This window comes from Ochotona princeps, chromosome 1 (assembly GCF_030435755.1).
Source record: "Ochotona princeps isolate mOchPri1 chromosome 1, mOchPri1.hap1, whole genome shotgun sequence".
Lineage (NCBI taxonomy): Eukaryota > Metazoa > Chordata > Mammalia > Lagomorpha > Ochotonidae > Ochotona > Ochotona princeps.
The window spans coordinates 137,153,210-137,176,321 of record NC_080832.1 but is presented as its reverse complement, the minus strand read 5'-3'; positions in this window follow the sequence as shown (position 1 = coordinate 137,176,321).

Genomic DNA, 23,112 nt, shown 5'->3' with positions numbered 1-23,112 from the left:
TGGTATGTGAAGTTCATGAGGCAGGTGGAGTTGTTTTGGCAGTGGAAGAGCTGTTGTGCTGCTTCGGGCAGTTGCCATTCACCAGCACACTCCCTTCCCTAGGTGTCATATCCACTTTCAGACATATGTGCTGCCAGAGCACTTGGTTTCCATGGCAGCGGGAAATGGCTTAGGCACTGAACTTGTCTTTGGCTGTGGAGTTTTGAGCGCCTTGAGTGAGGAGCTCCATGTTCGTTTTGTGTGGGTGCTGAAGCTGCTTGATTCCATCCCACTGGGCTCAATGGGCATGGGACCGGAAGTGACCCAACAGGGTTTCCTAGATAGCTGCCAGGACAGCTGATGGTATGTGAAGTTCATGAGGCAGGTGGAGTTGTTTTGGCAGTGGAAGAGCTGTGCTGCTGCTTCGGGCAGTTGCCATTCACCAGCACACTCCCTTCCCTAGGTGTCATATCCACTTTCAGACATATGTGCTGCCAGAGCACTTGGTTTCCATGGCAGCGGGAAATGGCTTGGGCACTGAACTTGTCTTTGGCTGTGGAGTTTTGAGCGCCTTGAGTGAAGAGCTCCATGTTCGTTTTGTGTGGGTGCTGAAGCTGCTTGATTCCATCCCACTGGGCTCAATGGGCATGGGACCGGAAGTGACCCAACAGGGTTTCCTAGATAGCTGCCAGGACAGCTGATGGTATGTGAAGTTCATGAGGCAGGTGGAGTTGTTTTGGCAGTGGAAGAGCTGGGCTGCTGCTTCGGGCAGTTGCCATACATCACCACACTCCCTTCCCTAGGTGTCATATCCACTTTCAGACCTATGTGCTGCCAGAGCACTTGGCTTCCATGGCAGCGGGAAATGGCTTGGGCGCTGAACTTGTCTTTGGCTGTGGAGTTTCTAGCGCCTTGAGTGAGGAGCTCCATGTTCGTTTTGTGTGGGTGCTGAAGCTGCTTGATTCCACCCCAGTGGGCTCAATGGGCATGGGACCGGAAGTGACCCAACAGGGTTTCCTAGATAGCTGCCAGGACAGCTGATGGTATGTGAAGTTCATGAGGTAGGTGGAGTTGTTTTGGCAGTGGAAGAGCTGTTGTGCTGCTTCGGGCAGTTGCCATTCACCAGCACACTCCCTTCCCTAGGTTTCATATCCACTTTGAGACATATGTGCTGCCAGAGCACTTGGTTTCCATGGCAGCGGGAAATGGCTTGGGCACTGAACTTGTCTTTGGCCATGGAATTTTAAGCGTCTTGAGTGAGGAGCTCCATGTTCGTTTTGTGTGGGTGCTGAAGCTGCTTGATTCCATCCCACTGGGCTCAATGGGCATGGGACCGGAAGTGACCCAACAGGGTTTCCTAGATAGCTGCCAGGACAGCTGATGGTATGTGAAGTTCATGAGGCAGGTGGAGTTGTTTTGGCAGTGGAAGAGCTGTGCTGCTGCTTCGGGCAGTTGCCATTCACCAGCACACTCCCTTCCCTAGGTGTCATATCCACTTTCAGACATATGTGCTGCCAGAGCACTTGGTTTCCATGGCAGCGGGAAATGGCTTGGGCACTGAACTCGTCTTTGGCTGTGGAGTTTTGAGTGTCTTGAGTGAGGAGCTCCATCTTAGTTTTGTGTGGGTGCTGAAGCTGCTTGATTCCATCCCACTGGGCTCAATGGGCATGGGACCGGAAGTGACCCAACAGGGTTTCCTAGATAGCTGCCAGGACAGCTGATGGTATGTGAAGTTCATGAGGCAGGTGGAGTTGTTTTGGCAGTGGAAGAGCTGTGCTGCTGCTTCGGGCAGTTGCCATTCACCAGCACACTCCCTTCCCTAGGTGTCATATCCACTTTCAGACATATGTGCTGCCAGAGCACTTGGTTTCCATGCCAGCGGGAAATGGCATGGGCACTGAACTTGTCTTTGGTTGCGGAGTTTTTAGCACCTTGAGTGAGGAGCTCCATGTTCGTTTTGTGTGGGTGCTGAAGCTGCTTGATTCCATCCCACTGGGCTCAATGGGCATGGGACCGGAAGTGACCCAACAGGGTTTCCTAGATAGCTGCCAGGACAGCTGATGGTATGTGAAGTTCATGAGGCAGGTGGAGTTGTTTTGGCAGTGGAAGAGCTTTGCTGCTGCTTCGGGCAGTTGCCATTCACCAGCACACTCCCTTCCCTAGGTGTCATATCCACTTTCAGACACATATGTGCTGCCAGAGCACTTGGTTTCCATGGCAGCGGGAAATGGCTTCGGCACTGAACTTGTCTTTCGCCATGTAATTTTGAGCGCCTTGAGTGAGGAGCTCGATGTTAGTTTTGTGTGTGTGCTGAAGCTGCTTGATTCCATCCCACTGGGCTCAATGGGCATGGGACCGGAAGTGACCAAACAGGGTTTCCGAGATAGCTGCCAGGACAGCTGATGGTATGTGAAGTTCATGAGGCAGGTTGAATTGTTTGGCAGTGGAAGAGCTGTGCTGCTGCTTCGGGCAGTTGCCATTCACCAGCACACTCCCTTCCCTAGGTGTCATATCCACTTTCAGACATATGTGCTGTCAGAGCACTTGGTTTCCATGGCAGCGGGAAATGGCTTGGGCACTGAACTTGTCTTTGGCTGTGGAGCTTTGAGCGCCTTGAGTGAGGAGCTCCATGTTCGTTTTGTGTGGGTGCTGAAGCTGCTTGATTCCATCCCACTGGGCTCAATGTTCATGGGACCGGAAGTGACACAACAGGGTTTCCTAGATAGCTGCCAGGACAGCTGATGGTATGTGAAGTTCATGAGGTAGGTGGAGTTGTTTTGACACTGGAAGAGCTGTGCTGCTGCTTCGGGCAGTTGCCATTCACCAGCACACTCCCTTCCCTAGGTGTCATATCCACTTTCAGACATATGTGCTGCCAGAGCACTTGGTTTCCATGGCAGCGGGAAATGGCTTGGGCACTGAACTTGTCTTTGGCTGTGGAGATTTTAGCGCCTTGAGTGAGGAGCTCCATGTTCGTTTTGTGTGGGTGCTGAAGCTGCTTGATTCCATCCCACTGAGCTCAATGGGCATGGGAACCGAAGTGACCCAACAGGGTTTCCTAGATAGCTGCCAGGACAGCTGATGGTATGTGAAGTTCATGAGGCAGGTGGAGTTGTTTTGGCAGTGGAAGAGCTGTGCTGCTGCTTCGGGCAGTTGCCATTCACCAGCACACTCCCTTCCCTAGGTGTCATATCCACTTTCAGACATATGTGCTGCCAGAGCACTTGGTTTCCATGGCAGAGGGAAATGGCTTGGGCACTGAACTTGTCTTTGGCCGTGGAGTTTTGAGCGCCTTGAGTGAGGAGCTCCATGTTCGTTTTGTGTGGGTGCTGAAGCTTCTTGATTCCATCCCACTGGGCTCAATGGGCATGGGACCGGAAGTGACCCAACAGGGTTTCCTAGATAGCTGCCAGGACAGCTGATGGTATGTGAAGTTCATGAGGCAGGTGGAGTTGTTTTGACACTTGAAGAGCTGTGCTGCTACTACGGGCAGTTGCCGTTCACCAGCACACTGCCTTCCCTAGGTGTTATATCTACTTTCAGACATATGTGCTTCCAGAGCACTTGGTTTCCATAGCCGCGGGAAATTGCTTGGGCACTGAACTTGTCTTTGGCCGTGGAGTTCTGAACGCCTTGAGTAAGGAGCTCCATGTTCGTTTTGTGTGGGTGCTGAAGCTTCTTGATTCCATCCCACTGGGCTCAATGGGCATGGGACCCGAAGTGACCCAACAGGGTTTCCTAGATAGCTGCCAGGACAGCTGATGGTATGTGAAGTTCATGAGGCAGGTGGAGTTGTTTTGGCAGTGGAAGAGCTGTGCTGCTGGTTCGGGCAGTTGCCATTCACCAACACACTCCCTTCCCTAGGTGTCATATCCACTTTCAGACATATGTGCTGCCAGAGCACTTGGTTTCCATGGCAGCGGGAAATGGCTTGGGCACTGAACTTGTCTTTGGCCGTGGAGTTTTGAACGCCTTGAGTGAGGAGCTCCATGTTCGTTTTGTGTGGGTGCTCAAGCTTCTTGATTCCATCCCACTGGGCTCAATGGGCATGGGACCGGAAGTGACCCAACAGGGGTTCCTAGATAGCTGCCAGGACAGCTGATGGTATGTGAAGTTCATGAGGCAGGTGGAGTTGTTTTGGCACGGGAAGAGCTGTGCTGCTCTTTCGGGCAGTTGCCATTCACCAACACACTCCCTTCCCTAGGTGTCATATCCACTTTCAGACATATGTGCTGCCAGAGCACTTGGTTTCCATGGCAGCGGGAAATGGCTTGGACACTGAACTTGTCTTTGGCCGTGGAGTTTTGAGTGCCTAGAGTGAGGAGCTCCGTGTTAGATATGTGTGGGTGCTCAAGCTGCTTCTTTCCATCCCACTGGGCTCAATGGGCATGGGACCGGAAGTTACCCAACAGGGTTTCCTAGATAGCTTCCAGGACAGCTGATGGTATGTGAAGTTCATGAGGCAGGTGGAGTTGTTTTGGCAGTGGAAGAGCTGTGATGCTGCTTTGGGCAGTTGCCATTCACCAACACACTCCCTTCCCTAGGTGTCATATCCACTTTCAGACATATGTGCTGCCAGAGCACTTGGTTTCCATGGCAGCGGGAAATGGCTTGTGCACTGAACTTGTCTTCCGCCATGTAGGTTTGAGCGCCTTGAGTGAGGAGCTCCATGTTCGTTTTGTGTGGGTGCTGAAGCTGCTTGATTCCATCCCACTGGGCTCAATGGGCATGGGACCGGAAGTGACCCAACAGGGTTTCCTAGATAGCTGCCAAGACAGCTGATGGTATGTGAAGTTCATGAGGCAGGTGGAGTTGTTTTGGCACTGGAAGAGCTGTGCTGCTGCTTTGGGCAGTTGCCATTCACCAGCACACTCCCTTCCCTAGGTGTCATATCCACTTTCAGATATATGTGCTGCCAGAGCACTTGGTTTCCATGGCAGAGGGAAATGGCTTGGGCACTGAACTTGTCTTTGGCCATGGAAATTTTAGCGCCTTGAGTGAGGAGCTCCATGTTCGTTTTGTGTGGGTGCTGAAGCTGCTTGATTCCATCCCACTGGGCTCAATGGGCATGGGACCGGAAGTGACCCAACAGAGTTTCTTAGATAGCTGCCAGGACAGCTGATGGTATGTGAAGTTCATGAGGCAGGTGGAGTTGTTTTGGCAGTGGAAGAGCTGTGCTGCTGCTTCGGGCAGTTGCCATTCACCAGCATACTCCCTTCCCTAGGTGTCATATCCACTTTCAGACATATGTGCTGCCAGAGCACTTGGTTTCCATGGCAGAGGGAAATGGCTTGGGCACTGAACTTGTCTTTGGCCGTGGAGTTTTGAGCGCCTAGAGTGAGGATCTCCGTGTTAGATATATGTGGGTGCTCAAGCTGCTTGTTTCCATCCCACTGGGCTCAATGGGCATGGGACCGGAAGTGACCCAACAGGTTTTCCTAGATAGCTGCCAGGACAGCTGATGGTATGTGAAGTTCATGAGGCAGGTGGAGTTGTTTTGGCACTGGAAGAGCTGTGCTGCTGCTTCGGGCCGTTGCCATTCACCAACACACTCCCTTCCCTAGGTGTCATATCCACTTTCAGACATATGTGCTGCCAGAGCACTTGGTTTCCATGGCAGAGGGGAATGGCTTGGGCACTGAACTTGTCTTTGGCCGTGGAGTTTTGAGCGCCTTGAGTGAGGAGCTCCATGTTCGTTTTGTGTGGGTGCTGAAGCTGCTTGATTCCATCCCACTGGGCTCAATGGGCATGGGACCAGAAGTGACCCAACAGGGGTTCCTAGATAGCTGCCAGGACAGCTAATGGTATGTGAAGTTCATGAGGCAGGTGGAGTTGTTTTGGCACGGGAAGAGCTGTGCTGCTCTTTCGGGCAGTTGCCATTCACCAACACACTCCCTTCCCTAGGTGTCATATCCACTTTCAGACATATGTGCTGCCAGAGCACTTGGTTTCCATGGCAGCGGGAAACGTCTTCGGCACTGAACTTGTCTTCCGCCATGTAGGTTTGAGCGCCTTGAGTGAGGAGCTCCATGTTCGTTTTGTGTGGGTGCTCAATGGGCTTGATTCCATCCTACTGGGCTCAATGGGCATGGGACCTGAAGTGACCCAACAGGGTTTCCTGGATAGCTGCCAGGACAGCTGATGGTATGTGAAGTTCATGAGGCAGGTGGAGTTGTTTTGGCAGTGGAAGAGCTGTGCTGCTGCTTCGGGCAGTTGCCATTCACCAGCACACTCCCTTCCCTAGGTGTCATATCCACTTTCAGACATATGTGCTGCCAGAGCACTTGGTTTCCATGGCAGCGGGAAATGGCTTCGGCACTGAACTTGTCTTTGGCCTGTGGAGTGTTGAGCGCCTTGAGTGAGGAGCTCCATGTTCGTTTTGTGTGGGTGCTGAAGCTGCTTGATTCCATCCCACTGGGCTCAATGGGCATGGGACCGGAAGTGACCCAACAGGGTTTCCTAGATAGCTGCCAGGACAGCTGATGGTATGTGAAGTTCATGAGGCAGGTGGAGTTGTTTTGGCAGTGGAAGAGCTGTGCTGCTGCTTCGGGCAGTTGCCATTCACCAGCACACTCCCTTCCCTAGGTGTCATATCCACTTTCAGACATATGTGCTGCCAGAGCACTTGGTTTCCATGGCAGAGGGAAATGGCTTCGGCAGTGAACTGGTGTTTGGCTGTGGAGTTTTGAGCGCCTTGAGTGAGAAGCTCCATGTTAGTTTTGTTGGGTGCTGAAGCTGCTTGATTCCATCCCACTGGGCTCAATGGGCATGGGACCGGAAGTGACCCAACAGGGTTTCCTAGATAGCTGCCAGGACAGCTGATGGTATGTGAAGTTCATGAGGCAGGTGGAGTTGTTTTGGCAGTGGAAGAGCTGTGCTGCTGCTTCGGGCAGTTGCCATTCACCAACACACTCCCTTCCCTAGGTGTCATATCCACTTTCAGACATATGTGCTGCCAGAGCACTTGGTTTCCATGGCAGCGGGAAATGGCTTGGGCACTGAACTTGTCTTTGGCTGTGGAGTTTTGAGCGCCTTGAGTGAGGAGCTCCATGTTAGTTTTGTGTGGGTGCTCAAGCTGCTTGATTCCATCCCACTGGGCTCAATGGGCATGGGACCGGGCGTGACCCAACAGGGTTTCCTAGATAGCTGCCAGGACAGCTGATGGTATGTGAAGGTCATGAGGCAGGTGGAGTTGTTTTGGCAGTGGAAGAGCTGTGCTGCTGCATCAGGCAGTTGCCATTCACCAACACACTCCCTTCCCTAGGTGTCATATCCACTTTCAGACATATGTGCTGCCAGAGCACTTGGTTTCCATGGCAGCGGGAAATGGCTTGGGCACTGAACTTGTCTTTCGCCATGTACATTTGAGCGCCTTGAGTGAGGAGCTCCATGTTAGTTTTGTGTGGGTGCTGAAGCTGCTTGATTCCATCCCACTGGGCTCAATGGGCAGGGAACAGGATGTGACTCAACAGGTTTTCCTACATAGATGCCAAGACAGCTGATGGTATGTGAAGTGCATGAGGCAGGTGGAGTTGTTTTGGCAGTGGAAGAGCTGGGCTGCTGCTTAGGGCAGTTGCCATTCACCAGCATACTCCCTTCCCTAGGTGTCATATCCACTTTCAGACATATGTGCTGCCAGAGCACTTGGTTTCCATGGCAGAGGGAAATGGCTTGGGCACTGAACTTGTCTTTGGCCGTGGAGTTTTGAGCGACTTGAGTGAGGAGCTCCATGTTCGTTTTGTGTGGGTGCTGAAGCTGCTTGATTCCATCCCACTGGGCTCAATGGGCATGGGACCGGAAGTGACCCAACAGGGTTTCCTAGATAGCTGCCAGGACAGCTGATGGTATGTGAAGTTCATGAGGCAGGTGGAGTTGTTTTGGCACTGGAAGAGCTGTGCTGCTGCTTCGGGCAGTTGCCATTCACCAGCACACTCCCTTCCCTAGGTGTCATATCCACTTTCAGACATATGTGCTGCCAGAGCACTTGAGTTCCATGGCAGCGGGAAATGGCTTGGGCACTGAACTTGTCTTTGGCAATGTACATTTTAGCGCCTAGAGTGAGGAGCTCCATGTTCGTTTTGTGTGGGTGCTGAAGCTGCTTGATTCCATCCCACTGGGCTCAATGGGCATGGGACCGGAAGTGACCCAACAGGGGTTCCTAGATAGCTGCCAGGACAGCTGATGGCATGTGAAGTTCATGAGGCAGGTGGAGTTGTTTTGGCACGGGAAGAGCTGTGCTGCTCTTTCGGGCAGTTGCCATTCACCAACACATTCCCTTCCCTAGGTGTCATATCCACTTTCAGACATATGTGCTGCCAGAGCACTTGGTTTCCATGGCAGCGGGAAATGGCTTGGACACTGAACTTGTCTTTGGCCGTGGAGTTTTGAGCGCCTAGAGTGAGGAGCTCCGTGTTAGATATGTGTGGGTGCTCAAGCTGCTTGATTCCATCCCACTGGGCTCAATGGGCATGGGAATGCAAGTGAGCCAACAGGGTTTCCTAGATAGATGCCAGGACAGCTGATGGTATGTGAAGTGCATGAGGCAGGTGGAGTTGTTTTGGCAGTGGAAGATTTGTGCTGCTGCTTCGGGCAGTTGCCATTCACCAGCATACTCCCTTCCCTAGGTGTCATATCCACTTTCAGACATATGTGCTGCCAGAGCACTTGGTTTCCATGGCAGAGGGAAATGGCTTGGGCACTGAACTTGTCTTTGGCCGTGGAGTTTTGAGCGACTTGAGTGAGGAGCTCCGTGTTCGATATGTGTGGGTGCGCAAGCTGCTTGTTTCCATCCCACTGGGCTCAATGGGCATGGGACCGGAAGTGAGCCAACAGGGTTTCCTAGATAGCTGCCAGGACAGCTGATGGTATGTGAAGTTCATGAGGCAGGTGGAGTTGTTTTGGCAGTGGAAGAGCTGTGCTGCTGCTTCGGGCAGTTGCCATTCACCACCACACTCCCTTCCCTAGGTGTCATATCCACTTTCAGACATATGTGCTGCCAGAGCACTTGGTTTCCATGGCAGAGGGAAATGGCTTGGGCACTGAACTTGTCTTTGGCCGTCGAGTTTTGAGCGCCTTGAGTGAGGAGCTCCATGTTAGTTTTGTGTGGGTGCTGAAGCTGCTTGATTCCATCCCACTGGGCTCAATGGGCATGGGACCGGAAGTGACCCAACAGGGTTTCCTAGATAGCTGCCAGGACAGCTGATGGTATGTGAAGTTCATGAGGCAGGTGGAGTTGTTTTGGCAGTGGAAGAGCTGTGCTGCTGCTTCAGGCAGTTGCCATTCACCAACACACTACCTTCTCTAGGTGTCATATCCACTTTCAGACATATGTGCTGCCAGAGCACTTGGTTTCCATGGCAGCGGGAAATGGCTTGGGCACTGAACTTGTCTTTGGCCGTAGATTTTTGAGCGCCTTGAGTGAGGAGCTCCATGTTCGTTTTGTGTGGGTGCTCAATGGGCTTGATTCCATCCCACTGGGCTCAATGGGCATGGGACCGGAAGTGACCCAACAGGGTTCCTAGATAGCTGCCAGGACAGCTGATGGTATCTGAAGTTCATGAGGCAGGTGGAGTTGTTTTGGCAGTGTAAGAGCTGTGCTGCTGCTTCGGGCAGTTGCCATTCACCAACACACTCCCTTCCCTAGGTGCCATATCCACTTTCAGACATATGTGGTGCCAGAGCACTTGGTTTCCATGGCAGCGGGAAATGGCTTGGGCACTGAACTTGTCTTTGGCCGTGGAGTTTTGAGCGCCTTGAGTGAGGAGCTCCATGTTCGTTTTGTGTGGGTGCTGAAGCTGCTTGATTCCATCAAACTGGGCTCAATGCTCATGGGACCGGAAGTGACCCAACAGCGTTTCCTAGATAGCTGTCAGGACAGCTGATGGCATGTGTAGTTCATGAGGCAGGTGGAGTTGTTTTGGCACGGGAAAAGCTGTGCTGCTCTTTCGGGCAGTTGCCATTCACCAGCACACTCCCTTTCCTAGGTGTCATATCCACTTTCAGACATATGTGCTGCCAGAGCACTTGGTTTCCATGGCAGCGGGAAATGGCTTGGACACTGAACTTGTCTTTGGCCGTGGAGTTTTGAGCGCCTAGAGTGAGGAGCTCCGTGTTAGATATGTGTGGGTGCTCAAGCTGCTTGTTTCCCTCCCACTGGGCTCAATGGGCATGGGACCAGAAGTGTCCCAACAGGGTTTCCTAGATAGCTGCCAGGACAGCTGATGGTATGTGAAGTTCATGAGGCAGGTGGAGTTGTTTTGGCACTGGAAGAGCTGTGCTGCTGCTTCGGGCAGTTGCCATTCACCAACACACTCCCTTTCCTAGGTGTCATATCCACTTTCAGACATATGTGCTGCCAGAGCACTTGGTTTCCATGGCAGCGGGAAATGTCTTCGGCACTGAACTGGTCTTTGGCCGTGGAGTTTTCAGCGCCTTGAGTGAGGAGCTCCATGTTAGATTTGTGTGGATGCTGAAGCTGCTTGATTCCATCCCACTGGGCTCAATGGGCATGGGACCGGAAGGGACCCAACAGGGTTTCCTAGATAGGTGCCAGGACAGCTGATGGTATGTGAAGTTCATGAGGCAGGTGGAGTTGTTTTGGCAGTGGAAGAGCTGTGCTGCTGCTTCGGGCAGTTGCCATTCACCAGCACAGTCCCTTCCCTAGGTGTCATATCCACTTTCAGACATATGTGCTGCCAGAGCACTTGGTTTCCATGGCAGCGGAAAATGGCTTGGGCACTGAACTTGTCTTTGGCTGTGGAGTTTCTAGCGCCTTGAGTGAGGAGCTCCATGTTCGTTTTGTGTGGGTGCTGAAGCTGCTTGATTCCATCCCACTGGTCTCAATGGGCATGGTACAGGATGTGACTCAACAAGTTTTCCTACATAGCTGCCAAGACAGCTGATGGTATGTGAAGTTCATGAGGCAGGTGGAGTTGTTTTGGCACTGGAAGAGCTGTGCTGCTGCTTTGGGCAGTTGCCATTCACCAGCACACTCCCTTCCCTAGGTGTCATATCCACTTTCAGATATATGTGCTGCCAGAGCACTTGGTTTCCATGGCAGAGGGAAATGGCTTGGGCACTGAACTTGTCTTTGGCCATGGAGATATTAGCGCCTTGAGTGAGGAGCTCCATGTTCGTTTTGTGTGGGTGCTCAAGCTGCTTGATTCCATCCCACTGGGCTCAATGGGCATGGGATCGGAAGTGACCCAACAGGGTTTCCTAGATAGCTGCCAGGACAGCTGATGGTATGTGAAGTTCATGAGGCAGGTGGAGTTGTTTTGGCAGTGGAAGAGCTGTGCTGCTGCTTCGGGCAGTTGCCATTCACCAGCATACTCCCTTCCCTAGGTGTCATATCCACTTTCAGACATATGTGCTGCCAGAGCACTTGGTTTCCATGGCAGAGGGAAATGGCTTGGGCACTGAACTTGTCTTTGGCCGTGGAGTTTTGAGCGACTTGAGTGAGGAGCTCCGTGTTAGATATATGTGGGTGCTCAAGCTGCTTGTTTCCATCCCACTGGGCTCAATGGGCATGGGACCGGAAGTGACCCAACAGGTTTTCCTAGATAGCTGCCAGGACAGCTGATGGTATGTGAAGTTCATGAGGCAGGTGGAGTTGTTTTGGCAGTGGAAGAGCTGTGCTGCTGCTTTGGGCAGTTGCCATTCACCAACACACTCCCTTCCCTAGGTGTCATATCCTCTTTCAGACATATGTGCTGCCAGAGCACTTGGTTTCCATGGCAGCGGGAAATGGCTTGGGCACTGAACTTGTCTTTGGCCGTGGAGTTTTGAGCGCCTTGAGTGAGGAGCTCCATGTTCGTTTTGTGTGGGTGCTGAAGCTGCTTGATTCCATCCCACTGGGCTCAATGGGCATGGGACCGGAAGTGACCCAACAGGGGTTCCTAGATAGCTGCCAGGACAGCTGATGGTATGTGAAGTTCATGAGGCAGGTGGAGTTGTTTTGGCAGTGGAAGAGCTGTGCTGCTGCTTCAGGCAGTTGCCATTCACCAACACACTCCCTTCCCTAGGTGTCATATCCACTTTCAGACATATGTGCTGCCAGAGCACTTGGTTTCCATGGCAGCGGGAAATGTCTTCGGCACTGAACTTGTCTTCCACCATGTAGGTTTGAGCGCCTTGAGTGAGGAGCTCCATGTTCGTTTTGTGTGGGTGCTCAATGGGCTTGATTCCATCCTACTGGGCTCAATGGGCATGGGACCAGAAGTGACCCAACAGGGTTTCCTGGATAGCTGCCAGGACAGCTGATGGTATGTGAAGCTCATGAGGCAGGTGGAGTTGTTTTGGCACTGGAAGAGCTGTGCTGCTGCTTCGGGCAGTTGCCATTCACCAACACACTCCCTTCCCTAGGTGTCATATCCACTTTCAGACATATGTGGTGCCAGAGCACTTGGTTTCCATGGCAGCGGGAAATGGCTTCGGCATTGAACTTGTCTTTGGCTGTGGAGTTTTGAGCGCCTTGAGTGAGGAGCTCCATGTTAGTTTTGTGTGGGTGCTGAAGCTTCTTGATTCCATCCCACTGGGCTCAATGGGCATGGGACCGGAAGTGAGCCAACAGGGTTCCTAGATAGCTGCCAGGACAGCTGATGGTATGTGAAGTTCATGAGGCAGGTGGAGTTGTTTTGGCACTGGAAGAGCTGGGCTGCTGCTTCGGGCAGTTGCCATTCACCAGCACACTCCCTTTCCTAGGTGTCATATCCACTTTCAGACATATGTGCTGTCAGAGCACTTGGTTTCCATGGCAGAGGGAAATGGCTTCGGCAGTGAACTGGTGTTTGGCTGTGGAGTTTTGAGCGCCTTGAGTGAGAAGCTCCATGTTAGTTTTGTGTGGGTGCTGAAGCTGCTTGATTCCATCCCACTGGGCTCAATGGGCATGGGACCGGAAGTGACCCAACAGGGTTTCCTAGATAGCTGCCAGGACAGCTGATGGTATGTGAAGTTCATGAGGCTGGTGGAGTTGTTTTGGCACTGGAAGAGCTGTGCTGCTGCTTCGGGCAGTTGCCATTCACCACCACACTCCCTTCCCTAGGTGTCATATCCACTTTCAGACATATGTGCTGCCAGAGCACTTGGTTTCCATGGCAGCGGAAAATGGCTTGGGCACTGAACTTGTCTTTGGCCGTTGAGTTTTGAGCGCCTTGAGTGAGGAGCTCCATGTTCGTTTTTTGTGGGTGCTGAAGCTGCTTGATTATATCCCACTGGTCTCAATGGGCATGGTACAGGATGTGACTCAACAAGTTTTCCTACATAGCTGCCAAGACAGCTGATGGTATGTGAAGTTCATGAGGCAGGTGGAGTTGTTTTGGCACTGGAAGAGCTGTGCTGCTGCTTTGGGCAGTTGCCATTCACCAGCACACTCCCTTCCCTAGGTGTCATATCCACTTTCAGATATATGTGCTGCCAGAGCACTTGGTTTCCATGGCAGAGGGAAATGGCTTGGGCACTGAACTTGTCTTTGGCCATGGAGATTTTAGCGCCTTGAGTGAGGAGCTCCATGTTCGTTTTGTGTGGGTGCTCAAGCTGCTTGATTCCATCCCACTGGGCTCAATGGGCATGGGATCGGAAGTGACCCAACAGGGTTTCCTAGATAGCTGCCAGGACAGCTGATGGTATGTGAAGTTCATCAGGCAGGTGGAGTTGTTTTGGCACTGGAAGAGCTGGGCTGCTGCTTTGGGCAGTTGCCATTCACCAGCACACTCCCTTCCCTAGGTGTCATATCCTCTTTCAGACATATGTGCTGCCAGAGCACTTGGTTTCCATGGCAGCGGGAAATGGCTTGGGCACTGAACTTGTCTTTGGCCGTGGAGTTTTGAGCGCCTTGAGTGAGGAGCTCCATGTTCGTTTTGTGTGGGTGCTGAAGCTGCTTGATTCCATCCCACTGGGCTCAATGGGCATGGGACCGGAAGTGACCCAACAGGGGTTCCTAGATAGCTGCCAGGACAGCTGATGGTATGTGAAGTTCATGAGGCAGGTGGAGTTGTTTTGGCACTGGAAGAGCTGTGCTGCTGCTTCAGGCAGTTGCCATTCACCAACACACTCCCTTCCCTAGGTGTCATATCCACTTTCAGACATATGTGCTGCCAGAGCACTTGGTTTCCATGGCAGCGGGAAATGGCTTGGGCACTGAACTTGTCTTCCGCCATGTAGGTTTGAGCGCCTTGAGTGAGGAGCTCCATGTTCGTTTTGTGTGGGTGCTCAATGGGCTTGATTCCATCCTACTGGGCTCAATGGGCATGGGACCAGAAGTGACCCAACAGGGTTTCCTGGATAGCTGCCAGGACAGCTGATGGTATGTGAAGTTCATGAGGCAGGTGGAGTTGTTTTGGCACTGGAAGAGCTGTGCTGCTGCTTCGGGCAGTTGCCATTCACCAACACACTCCCTTCCCTAGGTGTCATATCCACTTTCAGACATATGTGCTGCCAGAGCACTTGGTTTCCATGGCAGCGGGAAATGGCTTCGGCACTGAACTTGTCTTTGGCTGTGGAGTTTTGAGCGCCTTGAGTGAGGAGCTCCATGTTAGTTTTGTGTGGGTGCTGAAGCTTCTTGATTCCATCCCACTGGGCTCAATGGGCATGGGACCGGAAGTGAGCCAACAGGGTTCCTAGATAGCTGCCAGGACAGCTGATGGTATGTGAAGTTCATGAGGCAGGTGGAGTTGTTTTGGCACTGGAAGAGCTGGGCTGCTGCTTCGGGCAGTTGCCATTCACCAGCACACTCCCTTTCCTAGGTGTCATATCCACTTTCAGACATATGTGCTGCCAGAGCACTTGGTTTCCATGGCAGAGGGAAAAGGCTTCGGCAGTGAACTGGTGTTTGGCTGTGGAGTTTTGAGCGCCTTGAGTGAGAAGCTCCATGTTAGTTTTGTGTGGGTGCTGAAGCTGCTTGATTCCATCCCACTGGGCTCAATGGGCATGGGACCGGAAGTGACCCAACAGGGTTTCCTAGATAGCTGCCAGGACAGCTGATGGTATGTGAAGTTCATGAGGCTGGTGGAGTTGTTTTGGCAGTGGAAGAGCTGTGCTGCTGCTTCGGGCAGTTGCCATTCACCACCACACTCCCTTCCCTAGGTGTCATATCCACTTTCAGACATATGTGCTGCCAGAGCACTTGGTTTCCATGGCAGCGGGAAATGGCTTGGGCACTGAACTTGTCTTTGGCCGTGGAGTTTTGAGCGCCTTGAGTGAGGAGCTCCATGTTCGTTTTGTGTGGGTGCTGAAGCTTCTTGATTCCATCCCACTGGGCTCAATGGGCATGGGACAGGATGTGACTCAACAGGTTTTCCTACATAGCTGCCAGGACAGCTGATGGTATGTGAAGTTCATGAGGCAGGTGGAGTTGTTTTGACACTGGAAGAGCTGTGCTGCTGCTTCGGGCAGTTGCCATTCACCAACACACTCCTTTCCCTAGGTGTCATATCCACTTTCAGACATATGTGCTGCCAGAGCACTTGGTTTCCATGGCAGAGGGAAATGGCTTCGGCAGTGAACTGGTGTTTGGCTGTGGAGTTTTGAGCGCCTTGAGTGAGAAGCTCCATGTTAGTTTTGTGTGGGTGCTGAAGCTGCTTGATTCCATCCCACTGGGCTCAATGGGCATGGGACCGGAAGTGACCCAACAGGGTTTCCTAGATAGCTGCCAGGACAGCTGATGGTATGTGAAGTTCATGAGGCAGGTGGAGTTGTTTTGGCACTGGAAGAGCTGTGCTGCTGCTTCGGGCAGTTGCCATTCACCAGCACACTCCCTTCCCTAGGTGTCATATCCACTTTCAGACATATGTGCTGCCAGAGCACTTGGTTTCCATGGCAGCGGGAAATGGCTTGGGCACTGAACTTGTCTTTGGCCGTGGAGTTTTGAGCGCCTTGAGTGAGGAGCTCCATGTTCGTTTTGTGTGGGTGCTGAAGCTGCTTGATTCCATCCCACTGGGCTCAATGGGCATGGGACAGGATGTGACTCAACAGGTTTTCCTAGATAGCTGCCAGGACAGCTGATGGTATGTGAAGTTCATGAGGCAGGTAGAGTTGTTTTGACACTGGAAGAGCTGTGCTGCTGCTTCGGGCAGTTGCCATTCACCAACACACTCCCTTCCCTAGGTGTCATATCCACTTTCAGACATATGTGCTGCCAGAGCACTTGGTTTCCATGGCAGCGGGAAATGGCTTGGGCACTGAGCTTGTCTTTCGCCATGTACATTTGATCGCCTTGAGTGAGGAGCTCCATGTTCGTTTTGTGTGGGTGCTGAAGCTGCTTGATTCCATCCCACTGGGCTCAATGGACATGGGACCGGAAATGAGCCAACAGGGTTTCCTTGATATCTGCCAGGACAGCTGATGGTATGTGAAGTTCATGAGGCAGGTGGAGTTGTTTTGACACTTGAAGAGCTGTGCTGCTACTCCAGGCAGTTGCCATTCACCAGCACACTCCCTTCCCTAGGTGTCATATCCACTTTCAGACATATGTGCTGCCAGAGCACTTGGTTTCCATGGCAGCGGGAAATGGCTTGGGCACTGAACTTGTCTTTGGCCGTGGAGTTTTGAACGCCTTGAGTGAAGAGCTCCATGTTCGTTTTGTGTGGGTGCTGAAGCTGCTTGATTCCATCCCACTGGGCTCAATGGGCATGGGACCGGAAGTGACCCAACAGGGTTTCCAAGATAGCTGCCAGGACAGCTGATGGTATATGAAGTTCATGAGGCAGGTGGAGTTGTTTTGGCACTGGAAGAGCTGTGCTGCTGCTTCAGGCAGTTGCCATTCACCAACATACTCCCTTCCCTAGGTGTCATATCCACTTTCAGACATATGTGCTGCCAGAGCACTTGGTTTCCATGGCAGCGGGAAATGGCATGGGCACTGAACTTGTCTTCCGCCATGTAGGTTTGAGCGCCTTGAGTGAGGAGCTCCATGTTCGTTTTGTGTGGGTGCTGAAGCTGCTTGATTCCATCCCACTGGGCTCAAAGGGCATGGGACCGGAAGTGACCCAACATGGGTTCCTAGATAGCTGCCAGGACAGCTGATGGTATGTGAAGTTCATGAGGCAGGTGGAGTTGTTTTGGCAGTGGAAGAGCTGTGCTGCTGCTTCGGGCAGTTGCCATTCACCAGCACACTCCCTTCCCTAGGTGTCATATCTACTTTCAGACATATGTGCTGCCAGAGCACTTGGTTTCCATGGCAGCGGGAAATGGCTTGGGCACTGAACTTGTCTTATCCGTGGAGTTTTGAGCGCCTTGAGTGAGGAGCTCCATGTTCGTTTTGTGTGGGTGCTGAAGCTGCTTGATTCCATCCCACTGGGCTCAATGGGCATGGGACCGGAAGTGACCCAACAGGGTTTCCTAGATAGCTGCCAGGACAGCTGATGGTATGTGAAGTTCATGAGGCAGGTGGAGTTGTTTTGACACCTAAAGAACTGTGCTGCTACTTTGGGCAGTTGCCATTCACCAGCACACTCCCTTCCCTAGGTGTCATATCCACTTTCAGACATATGTGCTGCCAGAGCACTTGGTTTCCATGGCAGCGGGAAATGGCTTGGGCACTGAACTTGTCTTTGGCCATGTACATTTGAGCGCCTTGAGTGAGGAGCTCCATGTTCGTTTTGTGTGGGTGCTGAAGCTGCTTGATTCCATCCCACTGGGCTCAATGGGCATGGGACCGGAAGTGACCCAACAGGGTTTCCTAGATAGCTGCCAGGACAGCTAATGGTATGTGAAGTTCATGAGGCAGGTTTAGTTGTTTGGCATTGGAAGAGCTGTGCTGCTGCTTCGGGCAGTTGCCATTCACCAACACACTCCCTTCCCTAGGTGTCATATCCACTTTCAGACATATGTGCTTCCAGAGCACTTGGTTTCCATGGCAGCGGGAAATGGCTTGGGCACTGAACTTGTCTTTGGCCGTGGAGTTTTGAGCGCCTTGAGTGAGGAGCTCCATGTTCGTTTTGTGTGGGTGCTCAAGCTGCTTGATTCCATCCCACTGGGCTCAATGGGCATGGGACCGGAAGTGACCCAACAGGGTTTCCTAGATAGCTGCCAGGACAGCTGATGGTATGTGAAGTTCATGAGGCAGGTGGAGTTGTTTTAGCATTGGAAGAGCCGTGCTGTTTCTTCAGGCAGTTGCCATTCACCAACACTCCCTTCCCTAGGTGTCATATACACTTTCAGACATATGTGCTGCCAGAGCACTTGGTTTCCATGGCAACAGGAAATGGCTTGGGCACTGAACTTGTCTTCAGCCATGTAGGTTTGAGCGCCTTGAGTGAGGAGCTCCATGTTAGATTTGTGTGGGTGCTCAAGCTGCTTGTTTCCATCCCACTGGGCTCAATGGGCATGGGGCCGGATGTGACTCAACAATGTTTCCTAGATAGCTGCCAGGACACCTGATGGTATGTGAAGTTCATGAGGCAGGTGGAGTTGTTTTGGCACTGGAAGAGCTGTGCTGCTGCTTCGGGCAGTTGCCATTCACCACCACACTCCCTTCCCTAGGTGTCATATCCACTTTCAGACATATGTGCTGCCAGAGCACTTGGTTTCCATGGCAACGGGAAATGGCTTGGGCACTGAACTTGTCTTCCGCCATGTAGGTTTGAGCGCCTTGAGTGAGGAGCTCCATGTTAGATTTGTGTGGGTGCTCAAGCTGCTTGTTTCCATCCCACTGGGCTCAATGGGCATGGGGCCGGATGTGACTCAACAGGGTTTCCTAGATAGCTGCCAGGACAGCTGATGGTATGTGAAGTTCATGAGGCAGGTGGAGTTGTTTTGGCACTGGAAGAGCTGTGCTGCTGCTTAGGGCAGTTGCCATTCACCAGCGCACTCCCTTCCCTAGGTCTCATCTACTTTCAGACATATGTGCTGCCAGAGCACTTGGTTTCCATGGCAGCGGGAAATGGCTTGGGCACTCAACTTGTCTTTGGCTGTGGAGTTTTGAGCGCCTTGAGTGAGGAGCTCCATGTTCGTTTTGTGTGGGTGCTGAAGCTGCTTGATTCCATCACACTGGGCTCAATGGGCATGGGACCCGAAGTGAGCCAACAGTGTTTCCTAGATAGCTGCCAGGACAGCTGATGGTATGTGAAGTTCATGAGGCAGGTGGAGTTGTTTTGACACTGGAAGAGCTGTGCTGCTGCTTCGGGCAGTTGCCATTCACCAGCACACTCCCTTCCCTAGGTGTCATATCCACTTTCAGACATATGTGCTGCCAGAGCACTTGGTTTCCATGGCAGCGGGAAATGGCTTGGGCAGCTAACTTGTCTTTGGCCGTCGAGTTTTGAGCGCCTTGAGTGAGGATCTCCATGTTCGTTTTGTGTGGGTGCTCAAGCTGCTTGATTCCATCCCACTGGGCTCAATGGGCATGGGACCGGAGGTGACGCAACATGGTTTCCTAGATAGCTGCCAGGACAGCTGATGGCATGTGAAGTTCATGAGGCAGGTGGAGTTGTTTTGGCAGTGGAAGAGCTGTGCTGCTGGTTCAGGCAGTTGCCATTCACCAGCACACTCCCTTCCCTAGGTGTCATATCCACTTTCAGACATATGTGCTGCCAGAGCACTTGGTTTCCATGGCAGCGGGAAATGGCTTGGGCACTGAACTTGTCTTTGGCCGTGACGTTTTGAGCGCCTTGAGTGAGGAGCTCCATGTTCGTTTTGTGTGGGTGCTCAAGCTGCATGATTCCATCCCACTGGGCTCAATGGGCATGGGACCGGAAGTGACCCAACAGGGTTTCCTAGATAGCTGCCAGGACAGCTGATGGTATGTGAAGTTCATGAGGCAGTTGGAGCTGTTTTGGCAGTGGAAGAGCTGTGCTGCTGCTTCGGGCAGTTGCCATTCACCAGCACAATCCCTTCCCTAGGTGTCATATCCACTTTCAGACATATGTGCTGCCAGAGCACTTGGTTTCCATGGCAGCGGGAAATGGCTTGGGCACTGAACTTGTCTTTGGCTGTGGAGTTTTGAGCGCCTTGAGTGAGGAGCTCCATGTTCGTTTTGTATGGGGGTTGAAGCTGCTTGATTCCATCCCACAGGGCTCAATGGGCATGGGACCGGAAGTGATCCAACAGGGTTTCCTAGATAGCTACCAGGACAGCTGATGGTATGTGAAGTTCATGAGGCAGGTGGAGTTGTTTTGGCAGTGGAAGAGCTGTGCTGCTGCTTCGGGCACTTGCCATTCACCAGCACACTCCTTTCCCTAGGTGTCATATCCACTTTCAGACATATGTGCTGCCAGAGCACTTGGTTTCCATGGCAGCGGGAAATGGCTTGGGCACTGAACTTGTCTTTGGCCGTGGAGTTTTGAGCCCCTTGAGTGAGGAGCTCCATGTTCGTTTTGTGTGGGTGCTCAAGCTGCATGATTCCATCCCACTGGGCTCAATGGGCATGGGACCGGAAGTGACCCAACAGGGTTTCCTAGATAGCTGCCAGGACAGCTGATGGTATGTGAAGTTCATGAGGCAGGTGGAGTTGTTTTGGCAGTGGAAGAGCTGTGCTGCTGCTTCGGGCAGTTGCCATTCACCATCACACTCCCTTCCCTAGGTGTCATATCCACTTTCAGACATATGTGCTGCCAGAGCACTTGGTTTCCATGGCAGCGGGAAATGGCTTGTGCACTGAACTTGTCTTTGGCTGTGGAGTTTTGAGCGCCTTGAGTGAGGAGCTCCATGTTCGTTTTGTGTGGGTGCTCAAGCTGCTTGATTCCATCCCACTGGGCTCAATGGGCATGGGACCGGAAGTGACCCAACAGGGTTTCCTAAATAGCTGCCAGGACAGCTGAGGGTATGTGAAGTTCATGATTCAGGTGGAGTTGTTTTGGCACTGGAAGAGCTGTGCTGCTGCTTCGGGCAGTTGCCATTCACCACCACACAGAGTTCCCTATGTGTCATATCCACTTTCAGACATATGTGCTGCCAGAGCACTTGGTTTCCATGGCAGCGGGAAATGGCTTGGGCACTGAACTTGTCTTTGGCTGTGGAGTTTTGAGCGCCTTGAGTGAGGAGCTCCATGTTAGTTTTGTGTGGGTGCTCAAGCTGCTTGATTCCATCCCACTGGGCTCAATGGGCATGGGACCGGAAGTGACCCAACAGGGTTTCCAAGATAGCTGCCAGGACAGCTGATGGTATGTGAAGTTCATGAGGCAGATGGAGTTGTTTTGGCACTGGAAGAGCTGTGCTGCTGCTTCGGGCAGTTGCCATTCACCAGCACACTCCCTTCCCTAGGTGTCATATCCACTTTCAGACATATGTGCTGCCAGAGCACTTGGTTTCCATGACAGCGGGAAATGGCTTGGGCACTGAACTTGTCTTTGCCTGTGGAGTTTTGAGCGCCTTGAGTGAGGAGCTCCATGTTAGTTTTGTGTGGGTGCTCAAGCTGCTTGATTCCATCCCGCTGGGCTCAATGGGCATGGGACCGGAAGTGACCCAACAGGGTTTCCTAGATAGCTGCCAGGACAGCTGATGGTATGTGAAGTTCATGAGGCAGGTGGAGTTGTTTTGGCAGTGGAAGAGCTGTGCTGCTGCTTCGCGCAGTTGCCATTCACCAGCACAATCCCTTCCCTAGGTGTCATATCCACTTTCAGACATATGTGCTGCCAGAGCACTTGGTTTCCATGGCAGCGGGAAATGGCTTGGGCACTGAACTTGTCTTCCGCCATGTAGGTTTGAGCGCCTTGAGTGAGGAGCTCCATGTTAGTTTTGTGTGGGTGCTGAAGCTGCTTGATTCCATCCCACTGGGCTCAATGGGCATGGGACCGGAAGTGACCCAACAGGGTTTCCTAGATAGCTGCCAGGACAGCTGATGGTATGTCAAGTTCATGAGGCAAGTGGAGTTGTTTTGGCAGTGGAAGAGCTGTGCTGCTGCTTCGGGCAGTTGCCATTCACCAGCACACTCCCTTCCCTAGGTGTCATATCCACTTTCAGACATATGTGCTGCCAGAGCACTTGGTTTCCATGGCAGCGGGAAATGGCTTGGGCACTGAACTTGTCTTTGGCCATGTACATTTGAGCGCCTTGAGTGAGGAGCTCCATGTTAGATCTGTGTGTGTGCTCAAGCTGCTTGATTCCATCCCACTGGGCTCAATGGGCATGGGACCGGAAGTGAGCCAACAGGGTTTCCTAGATAGCTGCCAGGACAGCTGATGGTATGTAAAGTTCATGAGGCAGGTGGAGTTGTTTTGGCACTGGAAGAGCTGTGCTGCTGGTTCGGGCAGTTGCCATTCACCAGCACACTCCCTTCCCTAGGTGTCATATCCACTTTCAGACATATGTGCTGCCAGAGCACTTGGTTTCCATGGCAGCGGGAAATGGCTTGGGCACTGAACTTGTCTTTGGCTGTGGAGTTTTGAGCGCCTTGAGTGAGGAGCTCCATGTTAGTTTTGTGTGGGTGCTGAAGCTACTTGATTCCATCCCACTGGGCTCAATGGGCATGGGACCGGAAGTGAGCCAACAGGGTTTCCTAGATAGCTGCCAGGACAGCTGATGGTATGTGAAGTTCATGAGGCAGGTGGAGTTGTTTTGGCAGTGGAAGAGCTGTGCTGCTGCTTCAGACAGTTGCCATTCACCAGCACACTCCCTTCCCTAGGTGTCATATCCACTTTCAGATATATGTGCTGCCAGAGCACTTGGTTTCCATGGCAGCGGGAAATGTCTTCGGCACTGAACATGTCTTTGGCTGTGGAGCTTTGAGCGCCTTGAGTGAGGAGCTCTGCCGGAGTCCAGCTCCAGCCTGGGTTTCGGAACTCGGGAAGGGTGCGTGGACGAGGCGCAGAAAGAAAGAGACGGATCACTAGGTTTCCATGATGATAGTGGACACGGCAATAAAGCCGTCTGCTTTATTTATACAGAATCAGTTAAACTCTGGCTCAGACTTTCCACGTCATGGTCAAGTGGGTGTTTCTAAGGACAACCATGCCATCTGCTTTATCCAAAAACAATAGGAATTCCTGCTACAATTTTTATCCTACAACCTAATCTTGTATTACAAAGAAAAGGAGAACCTAAAGATTAAGGAAAGGATGAAACCCTAAACACAGGTCCCTTGATTAGCATAAGGTCAATGGGGACACCCAAAACAGTAGGAATAATAGAAGGCCCTTTTGTAAGACATTATCATTGACATTAACCTCCAAGTTCACATTGTGTAAAAAGCCAGTCTCACAA